We start from the raw sequence: 21,743 nt of genomic DNA on the forward strand, positions 1-21,743 counted from the left end.
TGTGGTTACAGATTTGATTAAAACAAGATGGACACTATTGATTAACAGGAAGTCTTTGTATTTTCTCTGAATATTATCTAGGATTTTGAAGAACAGACATTTCGCAAGTTTGTACCCATCTGACATAAATTACAGATGATACATTTGTATTCATGCATTATCATTTATATTCATGTATATATACATATATATGTGTCCTAAAATAAATATATAGCCTCAGAACTGCACACACTCCCAGTAAATGACAAATTCACACACTAACGTCAGCAACTTTAGTAAGGAAACCTTATCTTTCTCATCAGTTTCTTTTTTGTAAGCACCAGCAGAGATTCACAAGTAGCAGTCAGCAGCAGCAGTATCGAAATGTATTTTTAAGCCCATTGTGTTGTTTTGACAAACTAAACGATTAATTAACAGCAATCTAGCAAACAGATCTCTACTTACAGCTTGGAACGAAAGAAACACACAGATCACCATAAATGTTCTATCATCACCATTACTGCAGGAGAATATGTCTTAATTAATTATAATTGATCACAAAGATTAGATTCGAATTTTACCAGCAGGGCAGAAGAAGCCCAAACAGAAGAAATAAATCAGAAAATTATTCTCTGAACCCATAATGAACCAGTAAGGTTTGGAGAGAAACAGATTTGTTTTAACTATAGTTTAAAAAAATAATTTAGGAACATTTGGAAATCTTTGGTGAGCTAAAAGCAGCTAAATGTGAATTCAGGTGAAACCCAAAGTTCTAGTCTCTGCTTCTGTATAAGAAAGACTTCTAAAAAATGTGGTACATATATACAATGGAATTCTATGCCTCCATCAGAAAGAATGACATTGCCTCTTTTGTTAGGAAATGGAAAGACTTGGAAAAAATCATATTAAGTGAAGTAAGCCAGGCCCAAAGAAACATAGGTCCCATGGTTTCTCTTGTTTGCAGTGACTAGTACATGTCTAGGACAATCAGAGAAGGTCAAAGGCTATGTATATATGACCATATGAGATAATGTTAAGAAAAATGTACCCCAAGAGAGGGACACGAGAGTTTTTTTGTGTTTTTTTCCTTTTCTCTTTCTTGCTAGTGTTTTTAATGTACTTTTACAATACACTATGTGATTCTTTTGTTTCTATTGTATGTTCTTCCCCCATGGTATAAACCCCTGTTTTCGCTGGATTTGATGCTGGTGCTCTGCACCTAGTATATATATTTTTGTAATTTGGGGAGGGGAAGGAATATTGCAGAACACTTACATGAGGATGCAGTTTGACCAATTGTGATGATGAGATGTACAGGACACTATACTGAAAACGAACTTTACAATGTGGGGGGGGGGGGGCGGGGGGCGGGAGGAGAAGTTGGGGAAGTGGGGAGGGAACTGATGGTAGGGGAAAATAAAGGAGGTAACAATGCTCGCTATGAAATATACTCATTACCTTACTCATGTAACTGTAACCCCTCTGCACAGCATTTTTACAATAAAAAATTAATAAAAAATACTAGCTACAATAAAAAAGACTTCTAAAGTACTGATCGAGGTAGGGATTTGGGACATGATGTGCATATAAGTTTGACTTGCAAAACAATGTCTTCAAATAAAGAGGTGTTCACAATGGGAAACATAAGACTGGGGTGACTGTAGATTAGAAGGGAAGCTGTTCACAAATTCTTGGCTTCAATGTTGAAAGTTTATCTAGCTAGGCTCCCCCTGAAAATCTTAGAATTGGAGATGGGCAGCTTTATGGAAGAAAAAGATCTGGCTACAAGGTAGGACCATTTGATGTTGACCAAGTTTCTTCAATTTTCAGAAACACAGTTTTCTCATTCACAAAATTGAACAGCAATCTCTCCTTAGGGTTGGTGAGAAGCAGACAGACAGACAGGCAAAGAGATACAGTTGGTAGATAGCCGCAGACAGACAGGTAGATGGATGGATAGATAGATAGATAGATATATAGAGAGAGAGAGAGATGACCACATCTGGACTATCTGCATGATTGCTAGATGACACATGGCCTCACAGTTTGCCATTATTCTCAGGTCTCTTTTGACAACTCAGCACTGTAATACCACATACCCTCTTTATCTTGGAATGAGAATTTGGAAAATGAGTGATTAGGATCTAAAATCCTGCCCCATTTATAAAATATTAAAATCTGATTTCAGCTCAGAGCATGTTGGATATAATAGATGTACAGGAAATGTTCATACATTTATTAATATAGTTGGTTGTATTAATAGTGACCTCACTAATTTAAACTAACTTGGGAGAAGGCCCAGCCCAATTATAGGCTACTTTTTTAAAGGATACTTTAATTACTTTCAGACACATTTAGTATCTGAAATAATGCTGAAAAGAATTGCCTGGGAGAATCTATGATGGGATGCAGTGACCAAAATGATTTATAATTGATTTACCAAAAGTTAGTACATGAAGTGGAAAGTTAATTTCTCTCATTTGTGGTGGAATAGAAGGCGCATGGTTTATGCCAGAAAAACAAATAAAGAGTTGATTTCTCAGCTTCTTTCTGTATAAAATGGGAATTAAAATATTTACAAGAGGAGATGATGGTGAGTTTATAAGATAAGAAGGAAGGAAACAGCAAACCCCACAAAGCAGGATTTATAATCATGTAGCTCACAACAGTGTCCCATTGTTCTTCTCCCAGACGAAAAAATATACTCATTCCTACTTGATAGCCCAAGTTAAAATCTAACTGCCTCCCTGCCCTTAGATTTCATAAGTGTTCCCCATACCTTTATGATAAAAATGTCTCTCTCTGTTAACTTTGGGTATAAACAATCTTAATACAACAAGAAAGGGATAAGGAATCATTCAGAAATTCAGCAAGAGATAAACAATCTTTTCCAAATCTAAATTTGTAAGTTTATAGGAGTAGGCTGAACATAAGTTTAGGACAGTGATAAAATATTGCTTTTCGCTTTATTGAAACTTGTACTTTGTCATGCCTATGAGGATACTTCTTTACAAGAGACAATAGTACTTTAGCAAGAATCGCAGAACAATTACAACTAATAGTTACCAAAGCTGTGATTTCTGTGTATCAAGGCTTTCCTGCTATTATACACTTTCCTTGGGTCATTTCTCTTCCAAAATTTCTTCCCACTCCCTTCCCTTTTCTTCTCTTCCATCCTTTCTTCTGTCTCTATTGCAACAAAGGGAGCTGACAATTCTTATTTGCATTTGTAGTGGTTACCCACAGTTGTACCAAGAATAAGTACTTGCACTGGAAAATAATTATAGTTTTTCTTCCTCCCTCATATTCCTACACAAACACAAGTCCTTAAGGACTGGAATTTTTCTACTGTCTTTTCTCTTTTTATTAATGTATGTTAATAGTATAAAAGGGCTTCATTGGGATCTTTCCATACATGTATATAAGATAAATGCATAGATTTATTATATGTACAACTTACGTTTGTATAATGTCTCAAAACTTTTCTAAGACTAACTACAGCATTTCACAACCATTACCTGATTTTTAGATATTTTATTTAAAATTACTACTGCTTACCACTATTTTCATCACTATTGCAAAACAGAGGCAACCCTGAGCCTGAGAGAAAAACAACTTATCCAAGATTTCAGCCAGCAAGAAAGATGAATTACAAATGACCCTAGCCTTTTCTTCCTTTACATGCTAGACTCTCTCCATACCATGTTCAAGTATGGGAGGGAAAGTATATGAATATTTTATACCAGAAGACAGGGTACTTCAGGGAACCCTACTGCCTTGTTGGTGGGAGTGTAAACTTGTTCAACTACTCTGGAAAGCAGTATGGAGGTTCCTGAAAAGCCTACACATAGAGCTCCTCTATGACCCAGCAACCCCACTGTTGGGCATTTACCCAAATGAAAACAAACAAGGCCACACTAAAGCTACCAGAACAACTATGTTTATTGCAGCATTATTCACCATAGCTAAGATATGGAATCAACTTTGATGCCCCTGAGTAAATGAGTGGATCAAGAAAATAGTACAGATAGATAGATAGATAGATAGACAGACAGACAGACATACAATGGAATTCTATGCTTCCATCAGAAAGAACAACACCCCTCCATTTGTTAGGAAATGGAAAGACTTGGAAAAATCATATTAAGGGAAGTAAGCCAGTCCCAAAGAAATTTATTTGCAATGATTAGTATACATATAGGATAATCTTATCAGATGAGCTGAAAAGCTCAAAAGCTATGTGCATATGTCCTTATAAGATAATGCTAAGTGAAATGAACCCCAAGATATGGATACGAGAGGTCTGTCTTTGTTGTAATTGTTTTAAATGTACTATGTGATTTTTTGTTTCCTTTGTGTCTTCTTCCCCCGATAGTATATCCCCTGTTGTCACTGTACTTGATTTTGGTAGCCTGCACCTTGTATATACATTTGTCTAACCTGGGGAGGGGAAAGGGAATAACAAAATGCTGAAACAAGGACACAGGATGACCCATTGCAACAACAATTGCGGGGGTGTTGAGGGAGTGAGTGTGAGAGGTGGGGAGGGAAGGGACAGTTGGACAACAACAAGGGAAGGGATAACAATGATCGACAAGTAATGTACTCATTGCCTTACTCATGTACCTGCAACCCCTCTGGACAGCATCTTTACAATAAAATAAAAAGCTCAGGGACATGAGTTCAAGCCCCAGGGCCAGCACACACACATAAAAAAGATAATAGGATGAATGGATCAAGAAAATGTGGTATATATACACAATGGAATTCTATGCCTCCATCAGAAAGAATGGCATTGCCCCATTTGTTAGGAAATGGAAAGGCTTGGAAAAAATTATATTAAGTGAAGTAAGCCAGGCCCAAAGAAACATAGGTCTCATGCTTTCCCTTATTTTCAATAACTAGTATATGTCTGAGACAAGTAGAAAAGGTCAGATAAGTTGATGTTAGGCAAATTGAACCCCAGGATAAGTATTCAAATGTTTTTTCTTTCATGCGATTGTTTCTAACATATTTATAAGATGATTTTTTCTGTTGCTTTGTATGTCCCTCCCCCATAGTATAAGCCCTGTTTTCACTGTATTTGATGTTGGTATAGTTTGTGAAGGGGAAGGAAAAAACAAATTGTTTAAATAGAGATACAGGTGGACCCATTGCAACAATGAGATGTACAAGCTGTTACATCAAAAAACAACTTTACAACTTTGGGGGGGAGGATAAAGTAGGGAGGGAGAGGGGAAGGAAAGGAAAGGGAAACAAAGGAGGAGGCAACAATACTTGATAAGAAATGTACTCACTATCTTGCCTATGTAATTGTAACCCTTCTCTACAGTTTTTTCACAATAAAAAAATCCTCAAAAAAATTTTTAAAAAAAGATAATAGGATTTGGTCATTTTCTTCAAAGGTTATTTGCTTATCATTTTAATAACTTGAAAGCTTGTTCTATTGGATTTACACAGTTGAAGAATTTCTATTCATTGGGCGTTAGTGGCTGCTCGTAATCCTAACCACTTCAGCAGCTGACAGGATTGTGGTTCGAAGCCAACCTGGGCTTAAAAAAAATGTCAAGAAAGGGTCTGGCCAACAAAGGGTGAACCAATACAACAGTGATACTCACAAAATACTATGTTGGAGATGAACCTTACAAGTTGGGTGGGGAGAGTCAGGGGGAAATAGAAGATGGGAGAAAAACAAGGGAGGGAGTTACAGTGTTTGAAAAGAAATGTACTCATTACCTTACATGTGTAACTGTAACTCTTCTGTATATATCTTCACAATAAAATTAAATAAAAAAGAAAAAATTATTAATGAGATGTTAAGAGTACAAAAATATATCTCACAGCTTAATCCCGCTCTGCTAATACAGTAATTGATTTCCATTTTGGATTTTTTTTTGGTCTTTGGACATAATGCCTATTGCATGATTATACTGAATTTTGTGTGTTCACTCAGGTATATATGTGTGTGTGTTGTTTAAATGAACCACATTTATTATTTTTAAAAAAAGAATAAAGACATCTTAGTGTCAAAAGATTTTAAAGATCTGTACACTTTAGAATGTGCATTTTTATTTGCACCCAAAGAATAAGAAAATGTTAATGATGTTAATAATGCTCTCAAATTAATTTATATGCTATTAATCAGTATAGCAAAGTGAAAATGTCTCGTGTTTGTATACATTAAGAGGGAGGGGTTAAAGAGGGATCAAGAAAGAACAACTATTTTACTTGTATTTTTTCTAAATATAATTGTTGGAGCACTTAAGACTTTCAAGTCCTATCATTAACCCCAGGCCTCCAAGGAAACCTTGGCCTTCCAAATAAAAACTGCTCACATGAGGACAACCATCACTAACTTCAGGCATTTCTAAGAGGTTAATTTTAGACTCAACAATAGTGGTTTGCTTTAGGGAAGACGGTCTAGGGATAGCCTTGTTTACCTCTATCATCCTTGGTTTCTGGATTGTCTTGCAGTAAATTGGGGTAAGCTAGGATTTGAGTTATCAGAGTCTGGCTAGGAAAACCGAAGCCACTCAAGGTATATGAGAAATGGGAATGGGTATCCTTCGCAGAATAGAAGCCTTTACAATTTTCAGTAGGATGAGAGTGAAAGTCAAGGAAGCCACTGCCATGTTGTGGAAACCCAGTAGTGCATGACTTATAAGAGAGCTGGTGCCAGTGGCCACAGCTGCCTAGAGTACCATGCGGCTGATTAGCAGCAGGATTTCCAGAAGCACTGACAAAACTCTGTGTCTGCCACTGTTGTGTCTACATGTCTGTCCGTCACTGTAGCCATGGAGTGTGTCTTCCCTTTACTTCCTCTATGGGAGCTCATGGGAGTGCTTCAGATTGGCAGGATATAAACTGGACTTAGGTGGCCAAAAGATGCTTGAAATGAAGTTATCAATTTTCACTCCTGTGACTGGGAAATGGGGCAGGTAGGTGCTGACTTGATAACAGATAATCCAGTACAATCTACCCTTTTTCTTAAGTGAAATCCATAACATCTTTTCAACCATATTTACAACAAACATGAGCAACAACTTCATGATCTAATATGACGCATTTTCTTCTCATATGCATGTATATCACCTATTCTTGGAAAAGTAAAGAATCAAAGTTCTTTCAGAAACTTGTGTCTCTGAGTAATGCTAATTACCATCTCTGAGTAATGTTAATTCCTCTTTTAGCTTAGACACAATATTCTTTGTAGTTAGGAAATGAAAGATTAGATTTTAAAGCTAATCACAACTGACATCCTCTATAAAACAGAGAGAAAAAAAGAGAAGATAAAAAGAAAAAATTGAAACATGTGAGATACATACATCTATATGCATTAAGGCATGAGAAAAAAAATGTGACTAACATGGTCCTCATTTCCAAGTAGTCACAAGGCTATAGTTAAACTTCCAACTTTTTTCTACCACACATTCCCTATTCCCTTTATATTTTAGACAACATCTAACTCAGGTCTAATGATTTATCTGCTGGAATGACTTAAATCTTTGTTCCTAAAGGTCTCCATATTGCCTTGCTTTAGACCTATACTAACTTCTACCACTAAATAGGGTATGTACACTAGCAAACTTCATAGGCATCCTAAACACTCTACCTTCCCAGCCTTCCGTAACAGCAACCTGAATTTCTTTTCATGTTTAGAATCAATCATCAGTGATACAACAACTCCTCCTTTCTCTCATGGTTCAGCAGTATTACAAATTCCTAAATGGCCAGATTATTGTCTAAACCTCAAGGGAAAACTAATATAGTCTTAAGTACTAAGATCTCTAAACTAGGAAAGTACACATTTGGCATCTGGGAAGCAAAAACTGGTTTTCTAGACCTATATATACTGGAAGTAGAATAGATGTTATCATCTATGGGCTACTGATTTTAAGTATCTACCACAAATTTTATCTCACTAAGTGAGAAAACACAATAATACCAATGAAGACTGAGAATATAGCTCAACATGTTTGCCTAACATACCTATGCATGATCCCCAGCACCAAAAATGAAGAAAAAGAAAGTACTGTGTACTCATAAAGAAGATCAGTAAATCTCATAAGCATGACACCTTCCCTTTCGCTTTCTCTTTCTTCCTTTTTTTTAGCTATGAAATGAAATCTTTGGTCAGAATAAAAATATTTTGTGTGATATCAAGACAGGGAATAATGCATCCAATAAATTCACAGATGGTGGTGCTGGCAGAAACCGTGCTGACAGGGAAGGCAGACCCATATCCATAGTCTGCATCTATTCCAGGAAGAAAAAATGCTGCCCCCTCAGTGATGGAAAACGTCCAACGTAATCAACTTGCCATCAGGTGGCTGGCAGGTTCTCCTGGGGAATGATGCCATAGTGGGAGCTCAGCTTTGGTCTCTGTCGTTGACATGTTGACATATCAGGCACTTAGCAGTACAGCCAGATCAGCCTTGGTGAGGGAACCAGACTGTTGAGCTCGTGAATAGCATCCATCACTGTTAACATAGCCACTTTGTGGATGAGCATGTAGTGGAGTCACATGACAGACTATGTCACATGGTCCCCATGATAACTGACAGTGATACCTTTGCTGAGCAGTCCCATGGGTAGCAATTATCCTCAACTCTATGCCTACTCTACATATTCACAGCTATCTTACACAGTGATCTCCTTAGCTCCAATGTCTAATCTGGATCTTTATCAGTTTTACAGTCATTCAGCCATAGTTTTGTCCACTGTCCAATACATATCTACACCTCAAGCTATCTCTCATATGTAGGTTTCCCTTTTCCTACTGTATTGTAGAGCCCCACTAATCCTCTCCTGTCTTAAGCCAGAACATCCTGCAGGCCATCCAAAAACCAGAAGTTCCAAATGGGTTCCTCTTTTTCTCTACTCAAGTGATAAGGAGTTTCCTGTACGCCTGTATGTATGGATGAGAGGTAGTTAGCATTAAAAAGGTCAAGAAGCTAATAGTGGCCTTCACAAAATCTAGAAGTGCAAGAAGCACAGAAACCAGAAACGTTACTACTAATGACCAAAGGTAATTCTCCAGGGAATGTCTGGAACCTACAGGTTTCACCCTATGCCACCATCTGCTAATATATACATACTTGTTCACAGCTACAAGGGAAACTCGAGGTTTTACTTTCCCCTTTGGCTTCCAAATTTCATATAAAGTATTTCTCGTTAGCCATATCTGCCATAGAACCTGTTAAGAAGAGAATCTGGGAAAAGTAGCTCTAAAAAGATTTTTTAAAAAGCATAGGATTAAGATGGGGGGGGGGGAGAAAGCAGTTATTAAAAGAAAATATTTTTACTATACTTTTATCTACAAGTATTATGAAATGGGTTTCAATTCAACATGTCAGTGTGTAGGTACAATGTATCTTTTTGTGTTGTTGTGTTTTGGTTTGGTTTTTTTTTAATTATTGTTATATATATATTTTTTTAATTATTGTTATTATAAAGGTAATATACAGAGGGGTCATAGTTACATAAGTCAGGTAATAAGTGCATTTCTTTTTGAACAGTCGCTTCTTACCTTGCTCTCTCCCAGTGTTCCCTTCTATCCTCACTCACAAGTTAGGATGGTTCATTTCCTGGGTAGCGTCCAGCGAGTACCTCTGCTGCATTAGTACAATGCGTCTTAACCAATGCTGTTCTTTCCCATCCCTTCAACCCCACCTATCCCCTCAATTTTCCTAGTTCATAGGATATACATTGAACATTATGACTGAATTCTCCCCTGCTCCTTCTCTTCAATCACCTGCTCCCTCCTTGTCTTCCTACACACACCACTCAAGTGCCAGCTTCCTGGTATCAATTTGTTAGGCTGTGAGTTCATTATTCTAAGGAATTAGACTATTTGTATTCTGCCATGCATATATCATACTTCAGTTAACCCCATTGCATACATGTGCATATGAAGAAAAATTTTGACAAATTAAAGTTTAACAAAATATGAGCAAAGAGCCATTCATGAATTGGGCAGCACTGAGGACAAGGAGTAAGTCAGAGAACTCCACTCTGCAATGTGGGCCATGGGTATTCATAGGCCATACAAGGAAATCATGTACAGAAATAGCTTGAATGGCTATAACTTGAGGGACCGGGCTTGACCACTTGGTGGTGGTCTGTGATGTCCTGAAACTTGGCTGCTTAGGAATGGCTGAGATTTTATATTGTTTATACACCTGTCAAGTTTGCAGTTTCTTTAGTCTTAGGTTAGAGTTTCTTACATAGGGATTCACAGAATGGAGACAGCCTAAGGCCAATGGCCTCTTGCTTATTTTTAACTTGCCAACTGTTCATAAGAGGTATAGATGCTGCTGAGCTGACAACAGAAACAGAGAGCATACCTATTAATAGTGCGCATAGTGAAGACACAAGATTTTTGTGACCACAGCCCAGAAAAAAAAGCTCAGAACAGTTCCTAGTCGAGTTACAGGAGTGCAAAGGATATTAAGCAGTTACATGACCAGCTCCTCATTTACTGACAAGGAAGAGAGGGCATGAAATTTAGGGTATGCTCGGAGAGGAGATGAAATTACTTGGTGGTCATATCAGTCATTATTATTGTAGCCAAAATCTGAGCCCATACATGAGTAGAATATTTTCTCCTAACTCAGTGATGGCAATATGAGCTATTCTATAATCTCACCAAAAACATAAGTTGTCCCTTTCTACGTACGATGCTCAGAGACTCACTGTTTTAAACCCCCCAGCAAGCTGCCTGGATGACTGGATAATGTACCCCACCCCATGTACTCTAACAAATTGCAGTTAAGGTTAGTCCTTCATTTCAATGGAAAGTAATCTTGGACTTTTAATAATCCAGATACCCAAAACAAATCTTTTCTGATTTTCCTTCTCTTTCTTCTTGCTTCTAGCCCTTAATACTCAAATCTTTTGACCAGGAGAATTAAATATTCTCTCCTCCAATGTGAACCTTATCTATACAAATAAGTTATGATTCCCAAATAGCCTTTTACTCCCCATATAAACTCTCCCAAAGCCAGACTTTCCTTCATCTTGGTCTATAACCACCCTAGTAAGTACCACAGCCTCTCTTCGAATCTCAAACTCCTTTTGACAAATCTTTCCCCTTGGCATCACCATTATCTCTGCCAAGATAAATATTAGCATAATATATTATTATCATATCTAAAACCCAATCATACTTTTATTTCCCTGGTTTCAGATTAGGGTAACTTAATCTTTTTGGAGAGAGAAAAGTTGGCCACATTTCTATGCTTTAGTAATCAGAGTAGGATTGTGATTTTGCCAGGTCCACCAGAGGAACAATGCTAAGTCCTGCTTTGCCAAACACCTGTACCCACCAGCCCTTAGGAGAGTTTAAAGGAGCCTATAGAGCAACAGACAGATAAGAAGCCTAGGAAAGCTCAAATCTGATGCCGCAATGACAAATTCCTCTGGAAATGGCAGAGCTGCAGCTTGTGGCAGAGTATGAGGCCTCGTGAAATATCTTCCTTCATCCTTATAACCGAAACTGACCATTTAGTCCTACTTGGACACTAGATGGTCTTCTCTTAATGCCATGGATGGATACATAAAGTTAGATTCATCAAAGGAAAGTCTCAGACACAACTCACCTCCAGCTTCATGGCATGAGAAAATAGAAAATACAGTGCATGGCTGTATAACATAAGCCCTCCCTAGAGTAGCTTAGATATCTTACAGGTATGATGGAATAGCTCCAGAAAGAGGCTAGAGAAAAAGATGCCTGGTAAGGGAGAGGGGTTAAAAATATTTGCTTTCTGTACTACAAGTGTTCTCTTGGGTTGAAGAATTCATCTTCTTACTCTCAGAGCCAAGGTAAGAGATCAGAGTGAATTGGATCAGCTGAGTCTGGACTTTGTCAGGCAAGGCTCCCTTCTCCTTACTACAAAAACCACCACTTCTTCTCTCAGGCCAGGTAGTTGCTGAAATAAGGTGACTTGGCTAAACTCGGGGAGCGTATGGATTGCCTGCCAAATCTTATTCCTGATTCATCTCCAGAACTTGTCCATTTCCCAATAGAATACACACCAAAATAGACAGAATTTCACAACTCTCTCTGACAGAAAGAGAAAAAGTCCCTATTTAGCTTAAAATGGTTTTTCAGTGAGAGGCTCCAGAGAATTCTGGAAGAGATTGGCATTGGCCATGCGTAGGCCAGAAAGTATGCTTTCCAATTATCTGACATCCTCTTCCAACACATCCAGGGCACTTTCTGCATCTCATTTGCATCAAATTTATTTTAGCACATTTTGATTATTCTCTTTTCAATCCCAGGCTTTCAATAATGAAAGCTTATTACCTTAAGTCGTAAGTTGCAAGAAACCTTTACTCTTCACTACCAATGCACCTCTACTCCCCATGAATTGCCTCCACATAACACAAAGGAAAATATTTCCCATTACCACTCCTATTACTGTATGAAGCATTCCATGTAAAATCATCTGGACTTGAAGAGAAGCTGTCAGTCATGGAAAAGTGATCATCGAAGTTACTTAGAAAGCATTCTTTTATCTCACATCCAACAACCAACAACTCACTTTTTAAATATAATCCTCAACGAAATAGTGTGGTTTCCTGTACTATCTATCCCTACCACAGTAATAAAACATATCCTGAGATTCTTATAATTGGTTCAAAGGTTTAAAAGCAGATGAAAAGACAGGGCCATAGACATAACTAGACAGGGCAGGAGAAGAAATAGGACAAAATAGGACCAAGAGAAAGAAAAATTGAAAGGAACAACATTATCTCTTCTTCCCCAAAATCCATAGTTAGCATATTTACCTGTCTTCTTGTAGATTTATATTCAGATAGAAATAAGAAGATAATATATCCCTGGAACTAATTGTATTATCTGTAGGAAAAGTTGTTAACAAGATCCTAAATTTCTCTGTAGGATCAACTTACTTGGGAAGTAAGACTGAACTGCACTATCTCAGTGGTCATAGTTCTGTAAATTCTAACTTAGGAGACCTATCAGTTACCCATGTCTCTGTGTTCTTCCTTTCCTCAGACCACCCTGTAGAATTCTGAAGGGCTTTAATGACCTAACTTCCATATGCTCATTGACCCGCATGGAATTTTTCACTATGTAACGAGAACTTCCCACTGAGAGGGAATTACCAGGTTCACACAGAAAGGTTAACAAGATGAGGAAAAGCTACTTGCATCTTTCATGCCCAGACTGAATCTTTCATGCCCAGAGTCTAGACTAGAAGAGAAAACACATGTTGGCCAATACTAGACAGATAAAGAAAAAGGATGTGTGAACCACCACCCACTCTACTCCCCTGCTGGAGGAAGCAAAGCCTCTGGTTAAATCGTAACAGCACACTTGATACCATCACAGGAGGCGAGCATGCCCCACTAATCCCTCAGGAGAAAACTGGCCATGTAGAACATCTCCACCTCATTAGGACTTCAGTGCTTTTTATTAAATATTGAGCGTATCAGATGGTTCTCTTTGGTGTGGAAGAGCAGAATCCTTGTTCTTGAAGGGGGTGCTGTGTATCCTCCTGAGAAAGTCCAGTTGGCCTGTTAATTGCTGACAGATTTCTCACACACTGTTATTTCTTCATCTGCCCAGGAAGTACATGCTGCACCACAGGAGCTGTAGGACAGAACTCCGTTGCTAGGAGTCTTAATGATGCTGGCAATTAATTATTCACACCAGTAAAAGAGAGAAACTTAATGAGACTCCCAGCAATAGAGTCTACTCTAGGCACCGGACAAGATGAGTTGAAACATGGAAATCCCCGTTCACTTCAACCATACACTGATCTGTGAGTGGGGTTGTGAATATGTCAACCAGAAAGAACCTTGTCTCAGACAAATAATGGAAAACTGAGATCCAGAAGAAAGAAATATCTTGTCCAAGACACAAAGAAAAATGAGTGGCCCTGAACAGGATTCTACATTGTAAGCATTTTATACCTAGGTACTTATTTAATCTTAAAAAAAAAAAAAAAAAAACCTATGAAGTAGGTTGTCAACAATGAGTCTCGGTGATTGCCAGTAACACTAGTAATTCACTGCCTATCTGTATGCCTACAGCCTCTTTGCCTTCCTCCAGATATAGCACCAGAGTGCCAGACTCAAGAATGGGTCTCATAACTCAGAATGAGTCCTAGCACAGAGACATTTTTTCTTTAACCTATCTAAAGAGAATTGAAACCACAAGACAAGAGAACCAGGTGATTGAGAGGCAATATGATATACTACAAATAGTATAGATCCTGTATTCTCATGTCTTAGCTTCCTGTCCTTGAATATTTATCATGTCAAATTCAAGATAAACTTACCTTTACATAGACTAGTTAAGGGAACTTCTGCCTCTTGAAATCCATACACTGAGGTATCATTCAGCCTTGAAAGGAAAAAAAAACAATTCTAACAAGTGCTATTAACAAGAATGAACCCTGAGAATATTCTAAGTGAAACAAGCTAGTCACCACAGGACAAATGTGATATGGTTCCAGTTGCATGAGGCACGCAGAATAGTCCAAATCATAGGAATATAAGGTAGAATGATAGTGTCCAGGGATAGAGAAAGAGAGGATGTAGAGTCAGTGTTGACTGGTACACAATATTATAGACTGTTGTTGAGTACCATAGAGTTCCATTGTTGTTTATAGTTTAGGAACCTTACATTCCCACATAGGCTAAGATATCTGAGGCTGGAAATATGGTATTATACTCTACCCACAGTTTTCACATTTCTGTGAAGGATGCGTGCACAGCACACATTATAAGTACTAAATCTTTGTATTGAATTGGCAAAAAGGAAGTACACAGAGAGGGGGCTGACACAGCTGCCAGATGGTTAAATGATAGAAGAATAGAGAGATGATGAAGTAAAGCCCTTTGTTGGTATCCATAGTATTGGCTTTTTGAGTCAGTATAAACTTTAGGACTTTTTTTCAAATGCATCACTCATTGTTGAAGTGGCACTATTTCCCATCCTCAGAACTAAGAAACCCATAGAACATAAGAGACCTAAAGCCACAATAAGGCCTTTAATATCTTCATGAAATGTAATCAAGACTTAGACTATAATGTAAGTTATTCGTCCATGGAATATGCCTAGAATTGCTTTTATATCCATAATAAATAATTCTTAACATCTTTTCTCCGTTTATTTTTCATTTTTTATTCATACATTAATGAAAAATAAAATTAGCAACAACTATTTTGTCAAATATCTACTATGTGTTAGACATTGCCAGACATAGAAATACTTTGCATATATGAGTTCCAGTTCCTAGAAAAAAACTGCAAAGTACATAATATTATTGCTGTTTAAAAATTTTTAAGTCCTTGAGGAAGGTAAGTGGAAGTCCTGTTTAGAGAATCAGAAAACCAAATAGATCTCCTCACAAAAATCATGCAGAAATATGGATTCAAATAGAATAGATATTAAGTTGCTGAGTGCATACAAAACAGAAAAGTCTAAAAAGAGATACAAACCCACAAAAGTAAGTATAAAGGGTGAAAACAAAGGCTCAAACCACAGCAACCTGGGAGGTAGAGAGGATTCCTGCTTACACCAGGTGATGATGTAAGGAACAGTAATAATTAAGTCATCTTATGTAAAACTTAGAACCTCAGTGGGATCCATATATATATATATATATATGTATATATATATATATATATATATGGATATATATAGTCATCTAACTCTTCCTCTCTCCCTCACTCTCTCTCTCTGTGTAATATGTTATATAGAGATATCAATATTTTATATACATATGTAGTTTACAGCATCTAAACTAATTATTCTATCTACTAGAAAAGAGCAATAACAAGGAAATCTTGGAATTGATCAAGATAAGCTAGTTTACTCTCACAATATATAACTGAGACTGTGTCCTTCTGATTGTACAGAGTATTAATTTATCATATCAGTTGCTAGAAAACATAAAATAGTTCCTAGACTTTCAATGGCCCTTGTATATGTGAAAGAAAAAAGTAACAAAACTTTCTTAACAACTCATGCTACCTACAATTCAAATGAGGAAAGTACTACAAAATTAGCCTATAACCCAAAATTAAACTTTAAGGAAAACCTCACTAAACAAGAATCAACATATCAAATAAACAGAACAGACTTCTAAAAAACTCCCAGTGATAGACCTATCAGGGAAACAAAAACAAATAAATAAGCATTTGAAATGGGTAATTATAAAATGAATACCACATTTTCTTATCCATGTGTCCATTAAGATAATTGCATATCTTGACTATGGTAAATAGTGCTGCAATAAACATGGTTGTGCTGGTGGCTTTTCTGTATCCTCGTTTGGGCTTCATTGGATAAATGCTCAGGAGTAAAATTGCCAGGTCATAGGATAGAGAATGTGATATGTCGTATATATATATACATATATATGAGTAAAATGTCATTATATGTGTCCATATGTGTCTATATATACATATACAATGGTATTTTACTCATTCGTTAAAAACAATGGTATTGTATCATTCATAAGTAAATCGAAAGACTTGAAAAAATATATTAGATAAAGTAAGCCAGACCCAGAGAAATGAAGATTACATGATCACATGCTAGAATGTGCCTATAAATCTGTGAGTAAACACACTGGATGGTATGAAAGAAGTTACAAATGAATTATCTAAAGTATAATAGACTCTGGAGAGCTCAAATGGTATAATTCTTTAGAAAAACTAAGTCAAAGCCCAATAAAATAAGCACCAGGAAATAGGTACTTGAAAGAGTCAGGGGTGGGGCCAAGCGGAGAGTGACAGATAAGTGAAGGGCTGAATGGAGATAATAAAGTCAAGAATTCATTTTATATACCACAAAATGAAGAAATATAAGGGAAGGGGTGGGTCAAAGTGGGAGTAAAACTGTTGAAGGAGTGTCACAAGTCAAGATGCATTGTATACCTAAACTTCTTTGTTAAATGGCAAATAAATATTAATACATATCCTAAAACAAATTAAGAAACATATGAAGGAGGGGATTAAGAGGGTTAGATGTGGAGTAACATTGATTAAGACACACTGTATTCATTAACTGCTTGTTGAATGACATCTCCTTTGGACAACTACTTAAATATAATAAAAAATAGTTAAATAAATAAAATCAAGATGAGAAAAAAATAGGAAGTTATCAAAAGGAATAAACTATAAGTAAATGATTCTAAAGTTTTTAAAAGAACAGAATCGATATATATGAATAGAAATTTAGTGAGCTGGGTCTGGGAAGATGGCTTAGTGGGAGAGTACTTGTCTAGCATGCATAAAGCCCTGGGTTTGATTCTTCAGTACCACATACCCATAAAAAGCCAGAAAAAAAAGCTGTGGCTCAAGTGGTAGAGTGCTATCTTGAGCCAAAGAAGCTCAGAGACAGTGTCCAGGCCCTGAGTTCAAGCCCCAGGATTGGCCAAAAAATAATAGTGAACTGAATAAAACAAAATCAACAAAAGACCTAAGGTTTGATTTCCAAAGCTTGCTGGTGAATTTCTATGCATCTATTAGAGTATTCACTGTCTTTTATATTTTTAAGCAAGTTAATAAAAATGTAAATAATTAAAATCAGTGAACAAGTTAAACAGATTAGATATAAGTGAAGAGAAAATTAATGAACATGAAAGTATTTGTGAAGAAATAACTCAGAATTAAGTTCTGAAAACTAGTCAGTGTTGGTGACTGTATAATGCACAAGCACATCTATCTAATGGGACTTCCAAAAAGAGTAAACAGGAAAGTGAGAGATATTGTAAGAAAAGAATAATAGCAGAGGATTGCACACTATTGAAAAAATATCTAATTCAAGAATACACTTTGTTTTTATAGGGAGAATAAGGAAAAATGAATCCATACCCAGAAACCCTATCGAAAGCTCAAAAATACCACAGCAATGATCTCAAAAGCATGCAAAGAGAAAACCCAGATCAGTCTATAAAGGGACAATAATTAGAGTAACAAATTTTTCAACAACATCGAGACAAATAAATGTCATTGAAATACCAGGGTTAGCAAGCGGGAGTCTACCTTAAATTCCTTACCACCATAGACCACCTCATCCACGAGTAGCCAAAGCGAAGTGAGTGACAATTTCAGATGAGCTAAGAAAGCTAGCTATCTAACAATGGACTTCATTTCTTTTCTTTTGTTTTCTGTTTCTTAGTTTTTAAAAAAAATTCTATTTTAAAGGTGATGTACAGAGGGGTTACGGTTACATAATCCAGGTAATGAATACATTTTCTTTTGAAGTACCATCCCTTCCCTCATTCTCTCCCTGTTTTTCCCCCTCTCAGCTTTCCCTCCCCAAAGCTGTGTAGTTCATTTCTAACATAGTGTCTAGTGGGTTTCACTGCTGAATTGGTTCACTCTTTGTTCCACCATTTATATGACTTTCTTTCTTTTCTTTCTTTTTTCAGATCCAAAACCTGAACTCAAACACAGTATCTAAAAATTATTTCTTTTCTTTCTTTTTTTTTTCCTTTTAGGTCTAATACTTGGACTTGAACTTGATATCCGAAGCTTATTTCTTTTCTTTCTTTTTTTTTCTTTACAACAATGAACTTTAAAGGACTTAAAACTCAAAAAATCAAGGTTGACACATTAAGCATTAACTGTAAAGTAAAAATAACCATCATAATTAGTGACTATAAACCAGAGACTATAAATTTATAAAATACAAATTTTAAATATTAAACAACAAAATGATTAAAAAAAAAAGAAAGGGACAAAAACAATTCTCAGCTTCTTATGCCTTGCAGGAGAACACAGGAAGATTTTAAAGGACACAATTGAGATTGTGTTAAACTAAACATGACTGCTAAAATGTTAAGGGTAACCTTTAAGAGACGAAGACAGAAGGCATAAAATTCAAAGTAGAAAAGGGAAGATGAATAAATATAACAATCAACATAAGGCAGTAAAAAGAGAAAAATTAAACAAAAAGAAACAGGAAAAAAGTACAAAAATTAGATGAAAGAAATAAAATCAAGTATTTATCTCAATAGACCTATGTGAGTTCTACATACTAGTTTAAATGAATGAAGATTACAAAATATATCCAATACCATACCATTTGTATGAAGAGATAATTCATAAAAGCCAAGTCAAAAGATACCTGAACAAAAGTAGATTCTCAACCTTATTATTACTTCAGGAATTGAAAGTCAAAACAGTGATACCCCATTTCACAGCTATCCAACTAGTAAAACTTTAAAATTATAGATCCAACCTATAAAACAATGGAAACCTATAGAGGTATAAACAGGTATATCACTTTGGAAAGATACTTGGCAAAATGTAATGAAGTTAAAAATATACATTCATTCAATCTAACAACATTATCTCTAGGTATATAGTGTAGAGAAAACGTTTCAAAATATGTATATAATTATTTCTATAAATATTATAAATGGTAAAATATATATTACTAAAAGAACCATAAGCACAAATGTATGTCACAATATTCAGTGACTTACTAAGGTTTGATTAAATACTACGCAATCAGCAACATCAATAGATGAATTCTAATTACTCGCAATCAGCAACATCAATGGATGAGTTCTAACTACTTGCATAGGGGTAGATTTCCAAAATAAAGTCCAGCAACAAAGTCAAATTGCCTGAAATATGTATGTTTATTATTTATATAAAGCTTAAAGACTTACATAACAGCACTACATGATATAATAGATTCATGAATAAAAAGTATTTAAAAAATTATCGAAAATGCAAAGATCAGAAGGCAGGAAATAAGTCAGGCAGATGTACGGTGTTTTACAAAAATATGTGAAGTAAAACTATCTACTTATAAAAGAAGACATAGTAGGTAACATATTCATGGATTTTATTGTGTCAGCCTCTATACTTTTCTTTATGGTTGAAATATTTCATGTTTTAAAAATGCATATAACCAGATGTGGAGGTATAGCTCAATGGTAGAACTCTAGCCTTGAGTGGAAAAGCTCGAGGATGATAGTACCCAGGCCCTGAGTACAAGCCTCAGGACCAGCACCAAAACTAGCTAAATAACTAATAGAATAAATAAAAATACATATAATTGAAATATAACCTATTTTTTGAGTGAATTATGTCCCAAGAACCTTTTGAAAAGAAAAAAAAATGAGAAAACAACAGGGCAAGAGAAAGGAAAAGGAGGAGAACCAACAGGAGAAACATACATGTTTAAGTGATTTGTGCAAGATTATATGGCCAATAGGTTACTGAATTGATACACCAACTCAGGCAGCTTGACTTGAAAACCCATTCCCGGGGCTGGGAAGGAGGCTCAGTGGTAGAGCGCTTGCCTTGCATGCTCAAGGCCCTGGGTTCGATTCCTCAGCACCACATAAGCAAAAATAAAAAAGCTGGAAGTGGCGCTGTGGCTCAAGTGGTAGAGCGCTAGCCTTGAACTGAAGAGCTGAGGGACAGCGCCCAGGCCCAGAGTTCAGGCCCCACGACCAGACCACCCCCCCCCAAAAAAAAAAGAAAACCCATTCCCTTGATAGTCTGTAAACTATTATGGCCAGTATGGCCAGCCTTTGTCAGTGTGAACAATTTTTTAGTCCTCACCTCTATCTCCTTATGCATGTGCCTTGATTCATCTCTAACCTTTATTTCCATCCAGCCTCACATGTCCTTCACCCTCCCTAATACCAGCTATCAGAGGCAGGTGTTACAGCTTGGGCCCAAGAGATAAAAAGAAAAAAAAACTGCTATGAATTTTAATAGTAAAGACAAACAGGGACATCCTCAGAGTGCTGTCTTCTTAGCTTACAGTTTGTATATGAAGATTTGCACTGTCTTCACTGCAGAACTAAATTAATAAGACCTCTGACTAGTAACTCAGTAAATGAATAAGTATTTTCCAAGTACTTTCTTAGATCTTACTATTATACTCACAGTTGCACGATCCAGGAAGAGGAAGACAGCCAGGGAGGCTGCTGCTGGTGATGCTCAGAGAGAGAAAACATTATATGGGATGAAAACTTAAAAATGGAAAGCAAACGCCTTGAGGCTTTATATGTAGAAACAGAAAAAATGGGATTAAACTTGAAAAAAGTTGCAAGCCAGATATAAACTAAGATATATTCATCTTAGGGAAAATTATTCCTAAGCACAACTATTCACTGGGAATGAAAGACATGCTGAAGGGCCTAGTGAATGATAGGTAAGAATGAATGTGGGTAATAAATATGAATAAGATAGGAAATCTCCGTGTGATGTTTCAACAAGAAAAGCTATTGCTTTTTTATTAAATAAAAAAGAGACTATCCCAGAAAAAAAGCTAACCATCATTTATCTTCTTAAAACTGATTAAACAGTATGTAGAATGCCCATTGCATTCCAGGCAAACTGGAAACCACTAATATATAAAAGAATAAAAAATGTTCTGCCTAGGATGTTTCGAAGCCATCTCAAAGCCAATTAACAATCATTCAGTGCCACGATGAGCCCAGCTCTGTGCTGGGTCAACAGCATAAAGAACTCTGTATCTAGCTTGACTTTACCCTTGAGTAGCATAGTAGGAAAGAGCGTGCATTCACTTTACTATTTTACCTCTTGACAGAAATGAAAAGCTCCCTATCACATACACGTCTTCCTAACTTACTTTAACTCTCAGGAGTTTACCGATTGGTGGCTCTAGCACACAAGCCCCGTCTGTAACAGCAGTCTTCATTTCCAACTGCCTTTGTCCAGTGGGCTCAGAAATACAGTGAGTGGTAAGAGAGCCCTTTTACTGTTGGAATCAACAGTGTGGTATGTTT

This window comes from Dipodomys spectabilis, unplaced genomic scaffold, assembly GCF_019054845.1.
Source record: "Dipodomys spectabilis isolate Male_0828 unplaced genomic scaffold, ASM1905484v1 ptg000017l, whole genome shotgun sequence".
In the NCBI taxonomy this organism is placed as follows: domain Eukaryota; kingdom Metazoa; phylum Chordata; class Mammalia; order Rodentia; family Heteromyidae; genus Dipodomys; species Dipodomys spectabilis.